Here is a 19,536-nt window from a genome sequence, read left to right on the forward strand (position 1 = left end):
TGTAAGATGCATTGGCAAAAGAACTTTTGCTGGTATAACCTGCATCTCCATTAGGAGGGTTTGCCAGTAGCACTACTCCAGCAAACCATTTTTACTGTAAATGCAGCCTATACTGAAAAAAAGCACTTCTACTGGTATAGTATTTACCAGTTTCCTGGACAAAATACATTGTATATTGCCAAGAGCAGCTTTACCCTCACCATAATAACTGTCACACTAGGGCAGCAGCAGCATGACACAAAATCATGCCTGACAAAAACTATACTACTGTATTAGTAGAAGTTTCTAGTGAGGGTCTCACCTGTGTATAGGTACAGACACTTCCATTTCCATACACCATTGAGGATTGTTTAATCTGGGCAAAGTTAAGACAATTGAAGCTTATGGACGTTTAAGTACTGTATGATGCACTTCTGATGTTCTGGAAGAGAAATGCACCTCGCTGGGGTGTAATGCTGAGGGAGGGGAGAAAGGTAACATTGTGAAGTTTATGGGTTGTAATAGTGTTGGAATGGGGAGAATCTGTGGCCCATCTCAAGTGCACTGCAATCTAAGTATGAGGGCCACAAAATTCTAGACTTAAACTGGGGGCAGAAAAATGCTTTCATGTTTCATATAAAACTTAGGATTTACACTTCGGAGCACATTTTAAATGTTTGTTTGCTCCATGCTGACTTGGACAAAAACTGTTGAGCCCTTGTCTTCCCAGAATTGCTAGGGAAAACGTTAATATTTATGTTCACAGAATTGCTAGTTAAAACTTTGTTTAAAAAAATAGTAGCAGTACCCAAACCATGGTTTCATTTTGGACCTCCTTTAAATGAAATTTAGGGGGAGAAGAAGATGTTTCAGTTAATGCTGGGAAGGCAACTATTCCTTTGTTAAGCTATCCCTGAGGCAGCTCTTCAAGCCTAAAATGACACAAGGTACTTGCATGTTCTCTTTGAAATAGTATTATATGTTAAAGAAAATAAATGCACATTGCTCTATTATAAAAGTTTGAAACAAGCTCCTGATGCCTTTTAGTATTTTTTGTTTGGCTTTTGATTTTAAATTGTGGTAGGATCTGTGGTCTCTTTAGGAGGCTGGTTTTGGAAATTTGCCTCTGCTGTGGCTCATGTCACTCTACAGCAGTGGTTTTCAATCTTTTTTGTACCAGGACACATTTGTAAACATTGGCCAGTCCTGACCCAGTGCCCCTCACGCTCGACCCAGTGTGTAAGGTGGGGAGGGGGGGGTTGGGCTATGGGGGGGGGCCCAAAGCAGCCCCTTGCAGGTGTAATGTCTACCAACCTGCAGGGGCACAGCCAGTTTCCCATGCTTTTCTCCTTTAAAGGAGAATCCACTTGCTTGCAATCCTTTCATATATTCTTGTGACCTGCAGTTTGAGAAATGCTTCTCTAAAGCATGTGTGACAAATGGCATGGGCAGCCTCTGTGTGTGGCATGTGGCAGATCAGGGAGGGTACAAGCAGCACAGCGACAGAGGGCAGGAAGCAGAGCAGATAAAGCAGGTATTAGAGTCGGGAACAAAAAGAGTAGTAGATAGAACAAAAGGGGATCACAGTAGTACTTGGAGGTGTGCAGGGCTAATTTGTGGCACACTTGCTGAAGAGTTGGCCTTCACTGGTTTAGAGCAGGGGCCACAGATGGACCTGACACTGCTCATCCAGCCTGTGGGACAAAAATGTTGAGCATCACTGGTTTAGACCACCCTTTAGCTCTATGGGGCACATCCAGATGAACCCACATGTGCCTCTTGCAGCATCTCAAACTCCCTTGAGACATTGCAAGAGGCACATGGAGGAATGAAAAAATGTTTCCTGCATTGCAAACTTTTTTTATATCCAGGGGTCAAAAATCTCCACAGAGAAAAAAAGCGGGGCAGGGCATGGACCATGCCCTGAGGCAACCAGAGGCTGTGTCCTCCACAAAAAATGCTCTGGATGCCAGAGTGTCCCTATGGCTAGCCCTCGCTCTGGTGCTGAAGGGGTTGTTTTCCTGCCCATGCAGGGCAGGCAGTGTGCCAGCAGGAAGCTGGACCCAGGCTCCAGTGCCAGTAAGGTGGGGGCTGGAGTAGGGGAGAAGGGGCCAGCAGGGGTCCCCCCCATGGTCCTACCTGTTCCTCCAGAGCCCCGCCTGGCTCCATCCCCTGCCTGCCCTCCAAGCCCTCCCCCAGCCCTGCCCCACCTACCCCGAGCTCCCCCACGCCAGCATCCTGGGAAATTTTAAAAAAACCCCAACCCTGCCCCTCCCCCCCCCCAGCACTCTGCAGTTCCAGGGGGAAGGGGGCTGGGGAGGCAGCCAGGGTGTGGGGGCAGCCAGGCAAAGCAGCAATCCAAGGGGCTGAGGGAACAAGCGGGGATGGTAGCCCCTGCAGGGGCAGCAAAACACATATTCATGTATTTATTAAATATGTATTTAGAATTCACTTTATTATTACAATGGAGACACTGGTAGTCTTCCAAATTGCTTTAACACTGTAGATATATCAGTAAAACATTGCCCAACTGATCACTGCCTCTCACGCTCTCTCTATAGCCGTCTTTTGTTTTAATTGTGGAGGAACATAGATTTTGGGGTATTTCAGGGTGACTTTGGGATTTTTTTTATCAGGGATTTTTCAGTTTTCAAATAGGGAATGCCAGAATTCGTGCTAGGGAGGCAAGTAGCAGGACCCTGCCTGCTCAGACCTGGCACCTTGGACCCAGCTGACTGTCGCTGACCTCCTGGCCAATTGGGGCCAGGAGGACATGTTTTAACAGTTCAAAGCAGGTCACCACACTGGAAACATCTTCTGGGTGACAGCTGCCCAGATGGCTGGGCAGGAGGCACACATGGCAGTAGTGCCACACAAAGGCAAACTCTGCAGCCATGGTACACTGGCAGATGACCCAGAGGGGCAGATGCCTCTACTGGCTGTGCAGTCCCAGTCTGGGTCTGGCAAGCGCACAGCAGGTCACAGCCAGGCAGAAGCCCCCACTGCCAGACTGTTGTAGTGGGTAAAGGGTGAAGGGAACTCTGAGGGCTGCTTCAGCAGTCCAGCTGGCACAAGGGGTGGTGTCCACAGGTACCAATTGACTGGACCTCAGAAGCTTCTGAGAGTGAGGAGCCCTGAACTTCTGGACAGGACAGCTTTTTATACTTCTGGGCTCTAGCTCCCTCTGGCTGCAGATCCAGGAGGAGCTAGGCAGGGTTGTTTTGCCCTAAGTGGCACAATCTGCCCCACACCAAAGTGCATGTCCGGCCATGTGTGCCAAGGCAAAAAGCCCCACCTCAAATTTGCACCACTTCTATTTGAGCTGCTGCAAGTGCATGTGCTTGCATGTGTAAATGCGCCCATGGGGGTCAACCTTTTTGGCAGGTGCGCCACACTGATTCCCTGCCCAATTACTGCTGCTTTTCTGCTTCTGGTCTCATCCATTATTGCTTGTCCCCTCCCTGATCTGCCACAAGCAGGGCCTTCCTGTGCCACTTGAGTGCATAGGCTGCAGGTTGGCCACCCCTCCTTTAGCCAGTGAACTACTGTTCCAGTTACTGAAGTTACGGGTCCAAGCACAGTCCACTGCCTGTCCCTGCTAGCATGGTATGAGGCTGCCTGGGCTTGTCCTCAGCAGCAGCTGCTCTCAGGCAGAGGCTGAAGGTTGAGCAGGTGGGGTATGGGTGCAGGCAGGCCCCAGGAACTAGCTGAGTCAGGGCTCCAGGTGCACCTGAGTGTTGGGGTGACACAGCCTACTCATGTCTCGCACCAGCTCTGAAGCCTTAACAGACACAGGACAGGCTATAGGGGGTAGTGCAAAACCTAATCCTTCCTCCTGCCGGGAGGGGGCGCAGAACGGCTGGGAAAGGCCCAGACACGATTACACATCTGGGATCTCCCCTGGGCTCCGCCACGTGACGATGACGTCATCCGTTCCACACGGGGCGCTGCGAGCCTTGCCACGAGCCCGAAGGGCGGGGCTGCCCCCCAGGAGCGGAGCCTCCCTCCTCCCACCTGTCTCAAAACACCACCGAGACCCGCCGCCCTTCCCCCACAGCCTGCGCCGCCGCGACCCGTCCACCGCCGGGAGGGGGCCTGGTGACGCCCGGCTGCGCTGCGCCATGGGCCGAAGCTGCACGAGGGGGAAACAATCCCACACGAGTCAACCTAACAGCCCGTGCGGATACTAAGCACTGAGGCACTATTGCTTTCATCACTTCCGGCTGCAGCAACGCCTTCTGCTGGTTCCAGCCCTCGCGAGAGTTGCCTCCTCCTTCACGCGAGATCTGCTGGCTCACCCGGCCGCTTCGGCCGAACCCCTTCGGCAATTTCCGTCAGCGCCAGGCTCAATCAATCAGCGGCGGGAGCGCATCGATAAGCGCTCGCCCCGCACGGCCTCCGTGCGGGGGGCGACCCGGGAGGGCGGTCGCGGGGACCCGCGGGGCGGTTTCAGCGCCACGCGAGGGGTGGCAGCGGCCAGGCGGGGCGCGGGGCGGCGGGTGGGAGTGCGGGGCTCGATTGTTCAGGCCTGGCCATGGCGCCTCTCCTCCCCCCCGCCATGGCTCCCCGTGTCCCTGCTCCTCTCCTCTCAGTGAGCGAAAGTGGCCGCCGCCGCCGTCCCAGCGCCCGCAGCCGCCGCCGCCTCCTCAGTAGCAGCAGCCGCGCGGCCGCCATCTTGGCGAGGCAGGAGCCGAGCGCGCCCCGCGGGAGGACACAGGCAGCGCCCGCCCGGGCAGCGCGGGGCGCCAGGCCGGCTGCAGCGAGCGGGGCAGCGCGCCCCGCCGCCCCCGCCGGGCCCCCGTCGCCCCGCGCCCGGGGCAGCAGCCGGGCCCGACACACAGGTGAGCTGGGGCCGCGGCCGCCGCCGCGGGGCCCCGCCCGGCCCCGCTCCCCCCGCCTTCCCCTCCCCCCGCCGGGCGGCGGCCGCTGCAGCCGGGCCTCTTCTTAAAGGGGCAGGGCCCGTCCCCGCACCCCGGCCTCGCCCCCCCACCCCGCGGGGGGAGCCGTGGGGAGCGCGCGCTGGCGGTACCGTCCCAGGCCCTGCCGCACGCACGTGCGGGGAGGGCGTGGGGCCGCCCCGGGCCAGGGCGAGGCTGCTGCGCGCGGGTTGGCGGTTGATCGGGCCGCGGCGGCCGCCCCATCCGGGCCTCGCGCACCCGCCAAGAGCGGGCGGGTTGCAGGGCGGAGGCCCAGCCGGCAGCGCGGGGGCCACGGGCCGGGCCGGGTGGGGGAAGGGCCCGGCCGCTGCGCTCTTCACAGAGCATGGCGCGAGGCTGGCGAGGCCGAGGAGCGCGGGCAGGGCAGGGCAGGGCGTGGCGCGGAACAGGTTCCTTCGGCCTGGCTGTCTTGAACGGGCTGTCCTGTCTCGGGCCGGGTGCAGGGCAACAGCCTGGGCCCCGCAGGCCTTGGACGTGCCCTGAGCCCACTCTGCCTGGCTGGCGATGTCCTGCTCCTTGCGCCACTGGTGCACGGATGTAAACCGGGTCACACTGGGCCTCCACGGTCAGAAAGTATTTCAGTAACTGCTCGGGATTTCTCCTGAAAGCCTTTGTCTCCTTTGGGTGCCCAGAACTGCTCTGTGTTGTTTCGTACTAACACATTGCGTTGCAGAAAGCCCTTTTCAGTTTTAACAGGTTTTTCCCTGGAGCAAAGCTGTGTTTGTGCAGTTCAGGCGTTGCCTTCCTGTGCCCCTGCCCGTATTAAATGCTTCTTCCTACACGGTGCAGTTAGGAAGTCTTGATTCACTGTTATATTCTTAGTACAGGAGCAGTGAAACTGAAAACACCTGCTGCTTTATAATAGATCATGGGGAAAAACCCATAGAAGTGGGCTGCAACATGAATTTTTTTAACTCACTTTTAGCCCATCTGTTCTGGGTCTCATTTATGCCTGCAAGGAACAATTGTAATACTTGTTTTGTTGCACTTGTCCCTGGGGGGATAGGGTTTGACCCATCTGGCTACATTGTGTAGCAGTCCTACAAGCTCAACAGGCTGAAGTTTTCACTGAGAAACGTCCTCTGGAGATGACAAGGAAAAACATTTTTCCTTTAACTTTCCTTGGACACTTTTCCAGCCTCAGGCTGAACAACCTCCCTGTAATTTATACCACAGCTATGCGGGGTGAAAGGGCACGGGTGGTGGCTGTAGCAATGTGTCAGGGTGACAGTAGATGCCCTGATCATCCTTGGAGCGGGGCAGTGCACGTGGCAGCCCTGTAGGCAGATGCTTCAAATGTAGAGGATGTGCCTGCCTGCTTTGCGTGGTGTTGCTACAACTGCAGTCCCCTACCTTCTGGAGTCACCTTTGCTCCTAATTGTATAAACAATCTGTTTGATTTCAACTCACTTTCCTAGTTTTTTGTTTACATTTTTAAACAAGTGTTTAAAAGTGTGAACAATTGTATTTTTTACCAATGTAATAACATTGTATTTTTATTATTTTTAAAGCCTGGGAGCTATGTTTTCTGGAAGGAGCACCTGATTTTTGTTTGAGGTAGCTACATGCTCGTGTTGTTAGCACTCTCCTGCACACTTATATGTATCTAATCACACTGTCAAATGCGTGCATGACAACTGACTCATGAGGCCTCCCATTCCTGCTGTATTCTCCGAGCTCAGTTATAATAAAGTGTTTCTAGTTTTTTGGCATTGATACTAAAATCTAATTCTGTGCCTATATGAGAGAGACAGTTTGAAATGGCTAGCAACATTTAATTGATTTCAGTTTCACTTTTTATTCCTTGGGAAAGAGAAAGTTACTAGAAAAATTATGTAACAGAAGAAAATGCCTTATAAAAGCTAATGATAAAGTTTTAGCTGGCTTTTAATCGGAGAAGGCAAAGGAATGACTTATTGTTTGTAATCTCAAATTGTGTGGAGATGCAAACTTTTCTTATGTGCATACAGAATCAGTCAAAAAATCATTTTTACATATGCACGCAAAGTGAATGGAGGCTAAATACTGTAGGTACATAATGCTAATTTTTATTTCCTTACTTGTATTTCTTTGTAGAAATTATATTCTTGTGTACTGCAGATATATACAGGAAAAACAAATAAATGGGGACTGTGCTTGGCTTACTAGTATAGCCTGTACTGTACAGAGCCTGCCAGAAGGAGCTGTATGTATATACACAATCTGAGTCAGATAAAGTGTTTTTACTATAGCTAATGCCAGTTTTCCAACCAAAGTAAGCTATAGTGGCTAAAGCACTTTTATGTTAGTACTAGTAAATTTCAAGCATGATGGATGAATTTCATATAATAAAAACAAACAGATTTTACTACTTATATTTATTAAATAAATTAAATATTTATAAAACTTAAAATAGGCTGAACATTTGAAGATACCAATCCCTTCCTGCACTTGCACTTGTCCAGTGGGCTAAGGCAGACCCACTCATGCTGTCACCTGGCCACCGTCTGTGCACCTCTTTGCTGGGCAAGGGCAGGCGGGCTCTGTGCTTTTCAACAGCTGCCCACGCCTCGGGGCTTCCTCCGTGCTGGCCCCGGGCACCTCGTTCCCTGTTAGGGCTTTGGGACGGGGCTGCTACTGCTCACGCACTGCTTCGTGCTTCTGCCTGGCTCCCAGTTTTTTTGAGATGGCCCCTCCCTCTGCTGTCCCTGCTACCCCAGGAACCTCTTTCCATGCATGGGGGTTGGGATGGGGCCACCACTGCTTGCCCACTGCCTCGTGCCTCTGCCCGGCTCCTGCTTTTCCTTAGCCGGCTCTTCTGCCCTCTCCACTGCACTGGGGTCCCAGCACCCTCCTGGGAGGAGCTCGGTAGAAACAGCCCTGGCCCCTGACTTTTTTTTTCCCAGTTATGGAAGTTGGGATCATCCTGACATGGTCACTAAACAAATGCTAAGTTTTAGCAAAGAAATTTCTCTGAAGACACAAATGTTCTATCTCTTACAGTTTCAAGCTATTCACATTTAAAGAGCGTTAAGGACAGACAGATGGCCTAATCCCTTATATAGATAACTGTATCTATCCAATACCTTTTGCCAGTATACAAATGTAATTTAAAAAAAAATCACATCCCTAACTGGTGTTATTATATTGACTTATGTTTTTGGTTGAGATATGGCTTGGTCCTCTATATGTCTGCAAGACTTACCTTGAGAATATTGCTACATTGCAGGGGGGTTTTTTGTCCCATGGGTAAATTTTTCCAGAAAAAAGAAATGTGCATCGGCAGAGCAAAATGCAGTGTTTCCAGGATTCATTGGCTATGAAGACACTCCTGATCACTCTGGGTTTAAATGCAAAGTGCAAAAGGATGGAGGAAGGAAAAGAAAACAATCATAAAAGTCTAAAGGAGCTTTAGTAGTCAGATACATGGGGTTCTTGCTGTTGCTCGAGTCTGGGGATCAATTTTTAGGTCTAGTCTACACGTAAAACTTGGTCATTTAGCTGTTTCAGTTTGGGGTGTAACCAGTGTAGTTAAAAGCCACGCACCTTCCTGCTATAGGCAAGGCTTGGCGCTTGGTCTACACTTTGAAGTTTTATCTGAGTTGGTTAAAAATACAAGGAAAAAAAATACATCCCTAACTTATGAAGCTGTGCAGCAAAAGCTCTGTTATAGATATACTTATCCTGGCAAAACATCCCATTGGCATAATTTGGGGAACTGCTTTAAGCTATACTGCCAGAAGAACTCTCTTCCTAGCATAGGCTGCACTGTCATGAGCTCTGGCAAGCCCTTTTAAGTTGAAGAAAGCCCTTAGTTTTGCCTTACTTCCTCTCTCCCTTTCCCCAGGCCAGTATGCCAATGCTAGCAGGTTGATGAGGATAGCCTATTCCATTATTTTATAGCTGGGTGACATTATTAGACAGACCCAAGTTAAATAAGGTCGACCAGCTGATATAGTTAACTTGAAAATTCATGCTAATATGACACATGACTTGTTCATTGTAAATTTAGATCTAAAATGTTAAAGATCTTAAAATATACTCTCAAATAGTAGTGTATCTCGGGATTCTACAAAACTGTTATAGGTGAAAACAAATTAAAATGAAGGCCCTACTTCTGTAAAGATTTAATCATGTGCTTAACTAATTATACTCATTTACTTCAGTAGGGCTGCTTCTGCTTAAAACTAAATATGTGCTATGTGTTTGAAACATAAAGGTGTAACGTTGTATTTTTATTAAATTGTCCTGTTACTAGCATAACATCTTTTTCATTTCAAAACAGTTTCATTCTTGAGTGTACTTATGTAGACTTTTGGTGCATTAGCAGAAATAATTGTGCATTTGTTTTATGTATACAAGTCTGCAGTAAGGCTTTAAACTTGTATTAAATTGTATAAGCATATGATATTTTAAAAGCATGTAAGTGATTTTAGAAGAACAGGTCCTGTTGATTTCAGACTGCAGATGTTCAGTGAGCATTTTAAATTCTTGATTTATAGAAGTTCATTATATTAAAGATGGTGTTGCAAATATGCCATTTGTTATTTCAGCAGTTCTCAACCAGGGTGCAGCAAGATCCTTCTAAGGGTGTGATGGGGTGCCAGGTAATATTAGTACTATTAGATGTGCAAATGCCTATACATGATTCACAAGATAAACCTAGTCATCTCAGATAGGAATCCATAATATCCAAAAACTTCTGACCAGTTGCCATCTTTCTGGTTTCTTTGCAAGAGAAGAATTGCTCTATTATTTTTCTGTAGTAAAAAATGAGTGAAAACTAGGAGTGGGCACTTTCAAGGGGTTCCTTGAGTTTAATGAGAGGTGCCGTGACTCTGAAAAGGTTGAAAACCATTGGGTTATTTGCTTATCAGTTGTGTTTGCATTTATGATCACACAGTGACAATGTTTACAGAGCCCTGGATTTGCCTTTGGATAAAATTTTGAGCTAAGTGAAATCTGCACAGAAAAAAATCTGTATATAAAATCTGGATTTCCATTAGGAATTAAGAAATTAATAAACTCCCAACAATCTGAAAATATCGATCTGGCAACCCTTAATAAAATATTTTAATTACAAAAAGGATAGACTATACGGTATGTCTTTTTTTTTTTTTAAATCTCTGCTGTTCAAAAGCAACCTATCCATCTGACTAAGGTGTAAAATGGATTGGCTGCTTTGGATTTTATAGCAGTTAAGCTGTAGGATAAATGTGCATTGCACTAGGGAGGCTGGGTTACCATGATGTTTGGCGTCAGTGTTAGGTGTAAAGGGAAAAAAGGCAATCCTTTGGGCTTCAGCTGGGAGGAGAGATCCCACTGGGTTTAAAAAAAAAAAAAGTGAGACAAGGCTATTGAAGGATCCAGTGTTACAATTAGACATGCAACAATTTTCTTTGTTCCTGCAGTAAAACATATTTTTAAATTGTGAATGCATGTATGTAGAGCTTTGGGTTTAAATTGCTGTTTATTGCAAAAGCACATTGCATTCAAGTTCAGCAATAGCTAGTAAATATTTGTTTAACCTGGAAAATTCTACATTTTAAAGCTGAACACTCTCTCCACTTCCAGAAAGGCAGTATGTTTGATGTTGGTGGCTGTAGGATTATGGAAATAAATGCCAAAACCCAGAAGCCCTTACTGTGAAACATGACTAGCTGCTTTCTGAATGTGTCCTTGGAGAGTTCTTTTCTAAGATTTGTTTACTAACTAGCTACATATTAAAATAGACTGATTTAAAAGCAAAACTCTCTCCCCCCTGCCCCAGCTCATTCCATTCAGTTGAGAAAGGGAGGGAAGGGTACTACAGTTTAAATCTTCCACTGTGGTGTCTTAAAGGTTAATCAAGGTTACTTCTATTAAGTTAAGGCTAGCTAGGACTCCAAACCCTTTGGCACAACTTCACTTCTGCCTCTCTCAAGGCTGTGGATAGATGTAACACTAAACTTTTAAAAGTTCATGGGATTTACTGCTTGGGAGAGCACACAGTAGTTGAACTGAAGTACAAGGGTGTTCAGAAACTTAAGGGCAAAATGGCTGCCTGCACTGTATGTCTGCAACAAATGGGAAACTACACAGCAGCTGGGAGCACTGGTGGCAGCATGGTCCAGTGCACCCATTATTTCGCACTGGACACGTGTGATGCTAGCAAGCACTTCAGCAGCATGCCAGCACAGCTGTTAATATGCACCAAAGAGCAGCATTCTGTCCTTCATTTTTCATGGGCTGAAGGTGTGCCACCTAGTGAAATTCGTTATAGGTTTGGGGCACAGCACAGTGATGCCTTCATGGCTTAGCAGAAGATCTTTGAATCGTGGAGAGAATCAAAAAGCCACATGTGTGAAGTGATTGAACCCCAGGCAACTTGCCCCAACACAGCCATGATGGAGAACAGCGTTGCTAAGGTTGACGCTGCTGTATGTACAAACAGGTGAATGAGTATTCGCGATCTAGTGGTGGAGGTAGGCACAAGCGCTGACAGTATCCATGTTGTATGGCTTAATCACCTGAATTACTGGAACTTGTGTGCCTGTTGGCTGCCAAACTAACGGATGTGCATATGTGACAATGTGTGGTAGTGCACGTCCAGCTTCTGCAATGTATAGGGTGATTGTGAGGGGTGCCTCTTGCATATTAACATTGGGTACAAGGCCTGGGTCCACTGTTACAATCCTGAGAGGAAAAGGCAGAGCATGCAGTGAAAACACATATTGTTGCCACCCTGTGTGTACACACATCCTCTGACAGTGTGACTCATCTGGTTTTGGTATTGCATAGAAGCACAGGGTCATGATCAACAACTACCTACTGCTGCCTTGTCCGAAACCATCTGAAGCCAGCTAGTCAGACTAAATGTCATGGAAAGCTTGAGCAAGGTGTTCTCCAAGACAGTGTGAGGCTGCACAGTGCACAGGCAACTGTCAAGACTTTGCACAGACTTTGAAATCTTACCACATCTGCCCTACAGTACTAATTTTGTGCATGGTGAATATGCATATCACCTGTTTTGGATCACTGAATCTTTGTGGGCACAGATTCACAATTAATGCAGAGGTGCAACTCACAGTACAGAAGTTGCTGTGACAGCAACCTAAAAATTTGACTTACAGGAATACCCGTGTTGCAAAGCAGGGCAGCTGTGTAGAGAAGTGATGTAGTCTAGTGCACACAATATGGTTGTATTATGAGATTGTCATCACAGGAGCAAATGGACCAAACAGTTATGAAGGTGTTTCAGAAACTAAATGGCAAAGTGGAGCTTAACTATTGTAAAATTAAACCCAAATGAAATAGTTTAAAGTTATGGAAGTGTACTCTACATGGAGTGGATGGAGTAGTTTCACAGATTCATAGACTGTAAGGCACAGTGTTCATCAGCCAGTTGACTGGTGGATCTCGGAACCTTTTGAAGTTGATCCTGGGCTGCAGGGGCTGAGCATGTGTGCACGCCACCCTCCCTCCCCCCAAGTCCAGGTGCTTAGTTGGTAGGGGAGGGAAGGGGCGGAGGCCCTGGGGGCACATGCATCTGGGCTCAGGGCGCAAAGCCCAGCCTGCAGCTAGGGCAGGGGACGTAGCTGCAAGCAGCTTGTCCAGAGGGTGCAGGGGTGGGGGGAAGCATAGGCCCCTTTATGTGCGTGTGGGGAAGTGCTGGGCTGTTCATGGCCGGGCTGCATTCAGGCTGGGCAGCTGCAGCGGCGGTGCTGGGCGTGGGGCTGCAGGGGAGCCCGTAGCTCCCACACCCCAACCCCTGCTCCCAGCACCACCACTGAGCACAGCCATGCAAGTCTCTGATCATATGGGTGGCCCTTCTCTGGACTCAAGCTTTACCACATGCTTGTTAAAGTGTGGCACCTAAAATGACGCAGTACTCCAGCTGCAATGTCATCAATGCTGAGTACAGCGGAAGAATTACTTCCTTGGTTTTGTTGGCGATGCATCGGTTGATGCATGCCAGCATATTGTTTGCCCTGCTGGCTACAGTGTCACACTGCCAACTCATATTCATACTGTGGTCTATTATAACCCCCTAGTCCCTTTCATTTGTGGTGCTGGTCAGTTTGGCACCACCAAGCCTGTAGGTGTGTAGGGGGTTGTTCATCTCCAGGAGGAGCACTTTACTTTTCTCAGTGTTAAACTTCATCTGGTTCCGATTTGCCCAACTTGCTAGTCTGTCTAGATTAGCCTGTATCTGTAGCCTATCTTTAAGCTTGACCATGCTTCTCCATAACTTGGTGTCATCTGCGAACTTTGCCAGTGAGCTCTTTACCTCCACATCCAAATCATTGATAAGGATGGTGAAAAGTACTGGACCAAGCAGTGACCCATGTGGGACACCGCTGGCCACTTCTCGCCAGGGTGACAGGGATCTGTTCATTAGGACTCTGGGTCCTACCTCACAGCCAGTGTCATACCCACCTAACTGTCTCGCAGTTAAGCCCACAATCCTCCAATTTTATCACAAGAGCATCATGGGATACCAGATCAAAGGGTTTTTGGAAGTCAAGGCATACAGCGTCAACCTCTTATCCAGGTGGCAAGTTACTTGATCATAAAAGGAGATTAGGTTAGTAAGACAAGACCTTCCCATGACAAAGCCATGCTGGCTGTCCTTCAGAATCCTACCTCTTGCAAGCCTATCACACACACACTTCTTAATTAATTTTTCCAAGATTTTCCCTGAAATTAGAGGTCAGGCAAATTGGCCTGTGGTTACCCAGGTCCTCCCTCTTTCATTTCTTGAAGATGGGCACAACATTGGCCCCCTTCCAGTCCTTAGGGACCTCTCTGGAATGCCACCAGTTTTGGAAGAGTTTCGTCAGGGGCTCTGTGATGATGTTGGCCAGCTCTTTCAGCACTCTTGGATGTAGGTCATTCAGTCCTGACTTCTATGTGTCTAATTTCTTTAATTGATCACGCACCAGTTCTATGACAATAGTAGGAAGGCAATTGTTCCTGCCCTGCTCATTCTGTACCCTATCTGGCATGAATTTCCCTTTGGCCCAGTGAAATACCGAAGCAAAGTAGTCATTCAGGAGTTCAGTTTTCTCTTGAGTGCCAGTAACCAGCTGTCCTCAGTTGTCGAGCAATGGCCCCACACTCCTGTTTGTTTTCCTCCTGTTCCCCACGTACCTAAAGAAGGACTTGTTGTCCTTGATTCCTGTTGCTAATTTAAGTTCAGTCATTGCCTTTGCTTTTCTAATCTGCTCCCTACAATTGCAGGTCGTTGTTTGTATAGTCCTCCTTGGGGCCTGTCCCAAGCTTCCATTGTTTGTATGCCTCTTTCTTTCTTAGGAGGACTATGATTTCCCTGCTTAGTTAAGAGGGCTTCCCAGCCCTTCTGGTACCTTTCTTTTGCATGGGAATGGACTTCCTATGTGCTTCAAAGATCACGTCCTTAAGAAATGTCCACTTTTTGTGCACTCCTTTCGCCTTCGGTCCCTGGTCCCATAGCACCATTCCTACTAGTGACTTGAGCCTGTTGAAATTTGCATTTCTGAAGTCCAAAACTTCAACCCTGCTGTCTGATTTGTCTGCCTTGCAACGAACAGTTGTAACATGATGGTTTCATGGTCGCTATCACCCAGGGTACCCTCTGTATTTAAGTCGGTCACTTGGCTGGGACCAAGTCTAGGAGCACTTTACCTCTAGTTGGCCTGTGCACCTCCTAAGCCCTCCCCCCAGCTTGCAGTTTGACCCAGAGGGTTTCACGCCATTCTTCTTTGGAGCTGATGTTGGCCTTCAAGGAAGTGTACTGCTCCTTCACATAGAGACCTACACCTCTACATTTCTTCCTTGCCTGGTCCCCTCTATGGCTGTGCTTTACTCGTGTGAGGAGTTGCACCTGGTCTCTAATCCCTACTAGATTGTAATGCCCACTCAAGAGCAGGAGGGCTAGCTCCTGCTGCTTGTTCCCCATGCTCCTGGCATTAGTGTATAGGCAACTGAGTCCTATTGAGACCCTCTGCGGACTGTCATGCTAAAGGAGAACTGTTCCCTCAGCCTCATGCAAGAGTTGCTATTCTAGTGTCCCAATCTGCAGAGCTTTCTGGTGTGTTGGCCCCCAGGTAAGCTCCAGCCAGTGTTTCCCTGTTTTGCTTGAGATGCATCGATCAGCTGTAAAATGTTGTAATTTTTTTAAGCACTTTACCTCTGTCTGAAACCTTAGGTTATGTGATGTTAAATCAGTGTCTGGTAACCTTTACAAGCCATAGGATGGTCCAGTGCAAAACAAGTGGCTTCAGCAAATCATCAGCCACAGGGGGCTTTGTAGGCGCATCAGGGCCAGGTAGTTGAGAGCTGCATCCCAACCACTGCTGCTTCTCTCGCCCTAGTTCCCGGTTGTGGCATGGGCACAGATCCCAGTTGGTGGGCAGTGAACCAGGGGTTAGCAGCTGGGTGCTGCCCCTGTTCTTCCTCCCCTCCATCTCTCCGCTAGCCTTCTGACTGCAGCATGAGCACAACTGGAAGCTACCCAGCCCCAGCACCAGGGTTATCCCTGGGGACGGTGAATCGGGGCAACTGCCCCAGTCCCTGCACTGTGGGGGGCCCCCGGAGTCGGGCGGAGCATCCGCCAGCTTCATGTCCAACTGCTCGGCACTGACACCCCCCTGCCACCCCCTCCCCGCTCCCCTGAATCTGCCGCCAGCTTCCTTGCATCCTGGGGCAGGGCCCCGCACCCTGCTTAGGTTGCTTCTGCCTAGCACAGCTCTCTTAACCAGCTGGAAGCTGCGTCTGCATCATAGCCAGGGTACCAGAGGTAGTGAGAAGTGGCAGCAACAAGGGACCAACATACAAGAAAGCTCCCACCTGCATGGCCATAACCCATGCACAGCCAAAGGTTTTTGGCTCTGTGAGCCAAATCTAGTGGTTTCACGGGCAGATCGAGCCTATGGGTCATATGTTGCTAACCCCTGTGCTAAATCTTTTACCTGAGCTTTTGGGTTAAGTTCTTTATTATTCTTAAGTGCCATCTTTGGCACCCCTACTTCTTGTTCAGCCAGAAGAAGAACTATTTAGAAAAGCTGGACATGTAAATGTCCATGGGGCCAGACAGGATGCACCTGAGGGTGCTGAAGGTGTTGGCTGATGTGATTGTAGGATCACTGCAGTCATCTCAGGTGAAAACCCATGGCGATTGGGAGAGATTCCAAACAATTGGAAAAGGGCAAATATAGTACCCATAGTTAAGGGAAAAAGAGGATCCAGGGAATTACAGACTGGTCAGCCTCACCTCAGTCCTTGGAAAAAATCATGGAACAGATCCTTAAGGAATCCACTTCTAAGCTCTTGGAGGAGAACATGACCCCAGCTGACTTCCTGCCCTTTGGGCAGGGGGCTGGACTCGATGATCTCCCGAGGTCCCTTCCAGCTCTAATGTCTATGAAAATCTATGAAAATATGAAACATGATTAGGAACAATCAGCATGGATTCACCAAGGGCAAGTCATGCCAGACCAACCTGATTGCCTCTATGATGAGATGACTGGCTGTGTGGATGTGGAGAGACCAGTGGATGTGGTATACCTTGATTTTTATCAAGGCTTTTGATATGGTCTCCCACGACTTTCTCACAGGCAAAATAAGGAAGGTATCAGCTGGCTGAATGGACTGTAGTTGGATAGAAAACTGGCTGGATCATTGGGCTCAGAGGGCTTGAAGTCTGGTTGGCAGCTGGTATCAGGTGGAGTGCCCCAGGGGTCCATCCTGGGGCTTATTTTGTTCAGTATCTTCATCAACAATGTGAAAGATGGCATAGAGCGCACCATCAGCAAGTTTGCAGCTGATACCAAATAGAGAGAGTAGTAGATATGCTGGAGGGTAAGGTTCGGATTCAGAGAGACCTAGACAAATTGGAGGATTGGGCCAAAAGAAATCTTCTGAGGTTCAATAAGGGACCAGTGCAAAGTCCTTCACTTAGGACTAGGGGTGCATTAATAGAGATTTTCTTGGCTGATAGCAATAGCTGATCTAATAGCTGGGCAGTGTGGAGAGTAGTGCCATATAGGTATGTCTGTGCAGGGGAAAGGCTGTGGGGTAGGGAAGGGAAGCGGGGGGGGCAGATTAAGGCCCCCACAGTGAGGGAGGGGTGTGGTGGAGGCTAGGGGTGCTGCCCAGCCAGGGTAGTAAATGGGACCCTAGGGCCAGGGCAGAGAGCAGGACAGAGCTGTGGGCAGCTCATCCAGGGGATCAGTGCCCTGGCGCTTAAAAATGATGATGGGGGTGCTTGAACTAAAGCTCATCAAATGAGCCTTAGTTCAAGCACCTCCACCACAATTTTTAAGTGTGGGGACACGTTTAGGAGAGGAGCCAAATGGTGCAAGGGCAGAGGCGAGCTGTTCACCGTGGGCTCAGGTACATGGATGAAAGGCAGCAGGGTGGACAGCCCTGAGCCCACAGTGGGCAGCCTGTCTCCACCTGCATGCAAATCCAGGGAGGTACATGCCTCCTGCAGGGGTGTGTGCAGCGGCAGGGAACCACCTCCTTCCTTCCTCCCCACCATGACCCTGGATAAGTCGTCATCCCCTGAGTTCCATTTACCGCCCTGGCTGGATAGCATCCCCAACCCCTGCTCCTGCCGCACTTCCTTCCTCATCATGGGGGCCTCTATCTGCCCCCCACACTCCCCTTCACAGATTTACCCACAAGACACTGCTTTCCACATTGCCAGACTGCGCTCCTGGCTGTGTGCATGCTGCAGCTGCATGCACGTATGTGGCATCTGGAGGCCTCGGCCAGAAGGCATATTCTATTTATCAGTACATTACTGGCTACACTGGCCAAAAAATGCCAATAGCCCATAATGTTAATTTTCCTTTTATTGGTGCCAATCCAATATGGCACCTGTATATTGGTGCACCTCTACTTGGGACAGAACAATCCCATGAATTGGGAGCTGACTGGCTAGGCTGCAGAAAAGGACCTGGGGGCTACAGTGGACAATAAGCTTGTTGCCAAGAAGGCTAGTGGCATACTGGGCTGCATTAGTAAAAGTGTTGCCAGCAGATTGAGGGAAGTGATTCTTCCTCTCTGATCAACACTGGTGAGGCCACATTTGGATTACTGTGTCTAGTTTTGGGCCCCCACGACAGAAAGGATGTAAACAAATTGGATGGAGTCCAGCAGAGGGCAGTGCAAGTGGTGAGGGGGCTGGGGGAACATGACTTCTAAGGAAAGGCTGAGGGAACTGGGCTTGTTTAGTCTAGGGAAGAGAAGACTGAGAGGGGATTTAATGGCAGCCTTCAACTACCTGAAGTGGGGAGGTTCAAAAGAGGATGGAGCTAGACTGTTCTCAGTGGTGGCAGATGACACAGCAAGAAGCAATGGTCTCAAGTTACAGCAAGGGAAAGTTTAGTTTGGATATTAGGAACATGTTTCTTACTAGGTGGGTAGTAAAACATGGGAACAGGTTACCCAGAGAGTATCATAGTACTTTGGGTCGGAAGGGACCTAAACAGGTCATCAAATCCACCCCCCTGCCCCAGGGGGGAGCCCTGAGAGGTTGTGGAGTTTCCATCTTTGGAGGTTTTTAAGACCTAGGTAGAAAAAACCTTGGCTGGAATGATCTAGTTGGAGCTGGTCCTGTTTTGAGCAGGAGGTTGGACTGACCTCCTGAGGTCCCTTCCAACCCTAATTTTCTAAGATTCTAAGAAATGGTGTATAATGTAACTTTCCATTTGTTTTAACACAGATTTTGTAAGGGGAATATAAACTATACTTGCCATCTAATAAAATGTATGTTCTCTTTTTAACATAAATGCAAAAGTGGATATTGCCTTAAATTAGAAAATGAAATGTCCCAGAGTACAAAAAAGAAAGAAAGGTAATTGGATAGCATAAGTATCTCATAAGAATTGGATATGCATCCCATAATACTCATCAATGGGAAAATGTAACATAGGCTTTCTCTTTTTGGTTATTTTTAGTTATTGTAGGTCTGAGAGGATATTACAGATAGCTTTCAGGAATAGTGCTTTGGGATACATATGGCAAATAGTGTGATTTCCCACTTCGATACATTTCTATTTTCTGTTGGATTTATTATTTAATTGCTTCCATTATACAAATAACACATTATTTCTGGGAAGAGCCATTAGTTTAATTCATGTATTATACCAGTGGTTCTCAACGTTTTTTGTACCTGGACCCATTTGTCTTAACCCAGTGCCCCTCTCCCAACCCGCAGGGGGTATATGGGGCATTGAGGGAGGCAACCAGCCCCTTGAGGCTGGAAAGCCTGCTTGCAAGGGAAAAGCTACAGTTTCCCATGTTTTTCTTCTTTAAAGGAGAATCCATTTTTAATGTTCATTGATTCATTTTTAAAGTTTATCACAACCTTTTGATATATTCTTGCAACCTACTGTCGCAACCCACAGGTTGAGAAGCGCCATGGTGTGGGCAGTGTTGTACCCCAGGGGTCAGCACTTGGCCAAGTGCTGTTCAATATCTTCATCACTGACCAGGATGAGGGGGTGAAAAACCCATTGGCCAAGTTCATGGATGACACCAAGATATGGCTGAGAGGAGACCTCATTGCGGCTTACCACTATATCAGAGGCATATATCAGGGGCTCAGTGAACAACTGTTCACCAGGGTGCCCAGGGGGGAAACTAGAAACAACAGCCACAAAATCCTGGAAGA

The 19,536-nt window shown here is 48.4% G+C and overlaps 1 protein-coding gene across 2 annotated transcripts in view; it reads left to right on the forward strand.

Annotated features, from left to right (window-relative positions):
* The first annotated feature begins 2,285 nt into the window (after positions 1 to 2,285).
* Positions 2,286 to 19,536, forward strand: part of INO80 (INO80 complex ATPase subunit) — a 123,479-nt gene continuing 106,228 nt past the window's right edge. The window contains exon 1 of one of the 2 annotated variants that reach the window (XM_090033407.1): positions 2,286 to 4,820. The gene's annotated coding sequence lies outside the window, so the exon portion shown is untranslated. The remainder of the gene's footprint in view (positions 4,821 to 19,536) is intronic. The other variant, XM_090033406.1, reaches the window with a different exon arrangement.

This window comes from Crocodylus siamensis, chromosome 2 (assembly GCF_052110815.1).
Source record: "Crocodylus siamensis isolate JL-2025a chromosome 2, ASM5211081v1, whole genome shotgun sequence".
NCBI lineage: Eukaryota > Metazoa > Chordata > Crocodylia > Crocodylidae > Crocodylus > Crocodylus siamensis.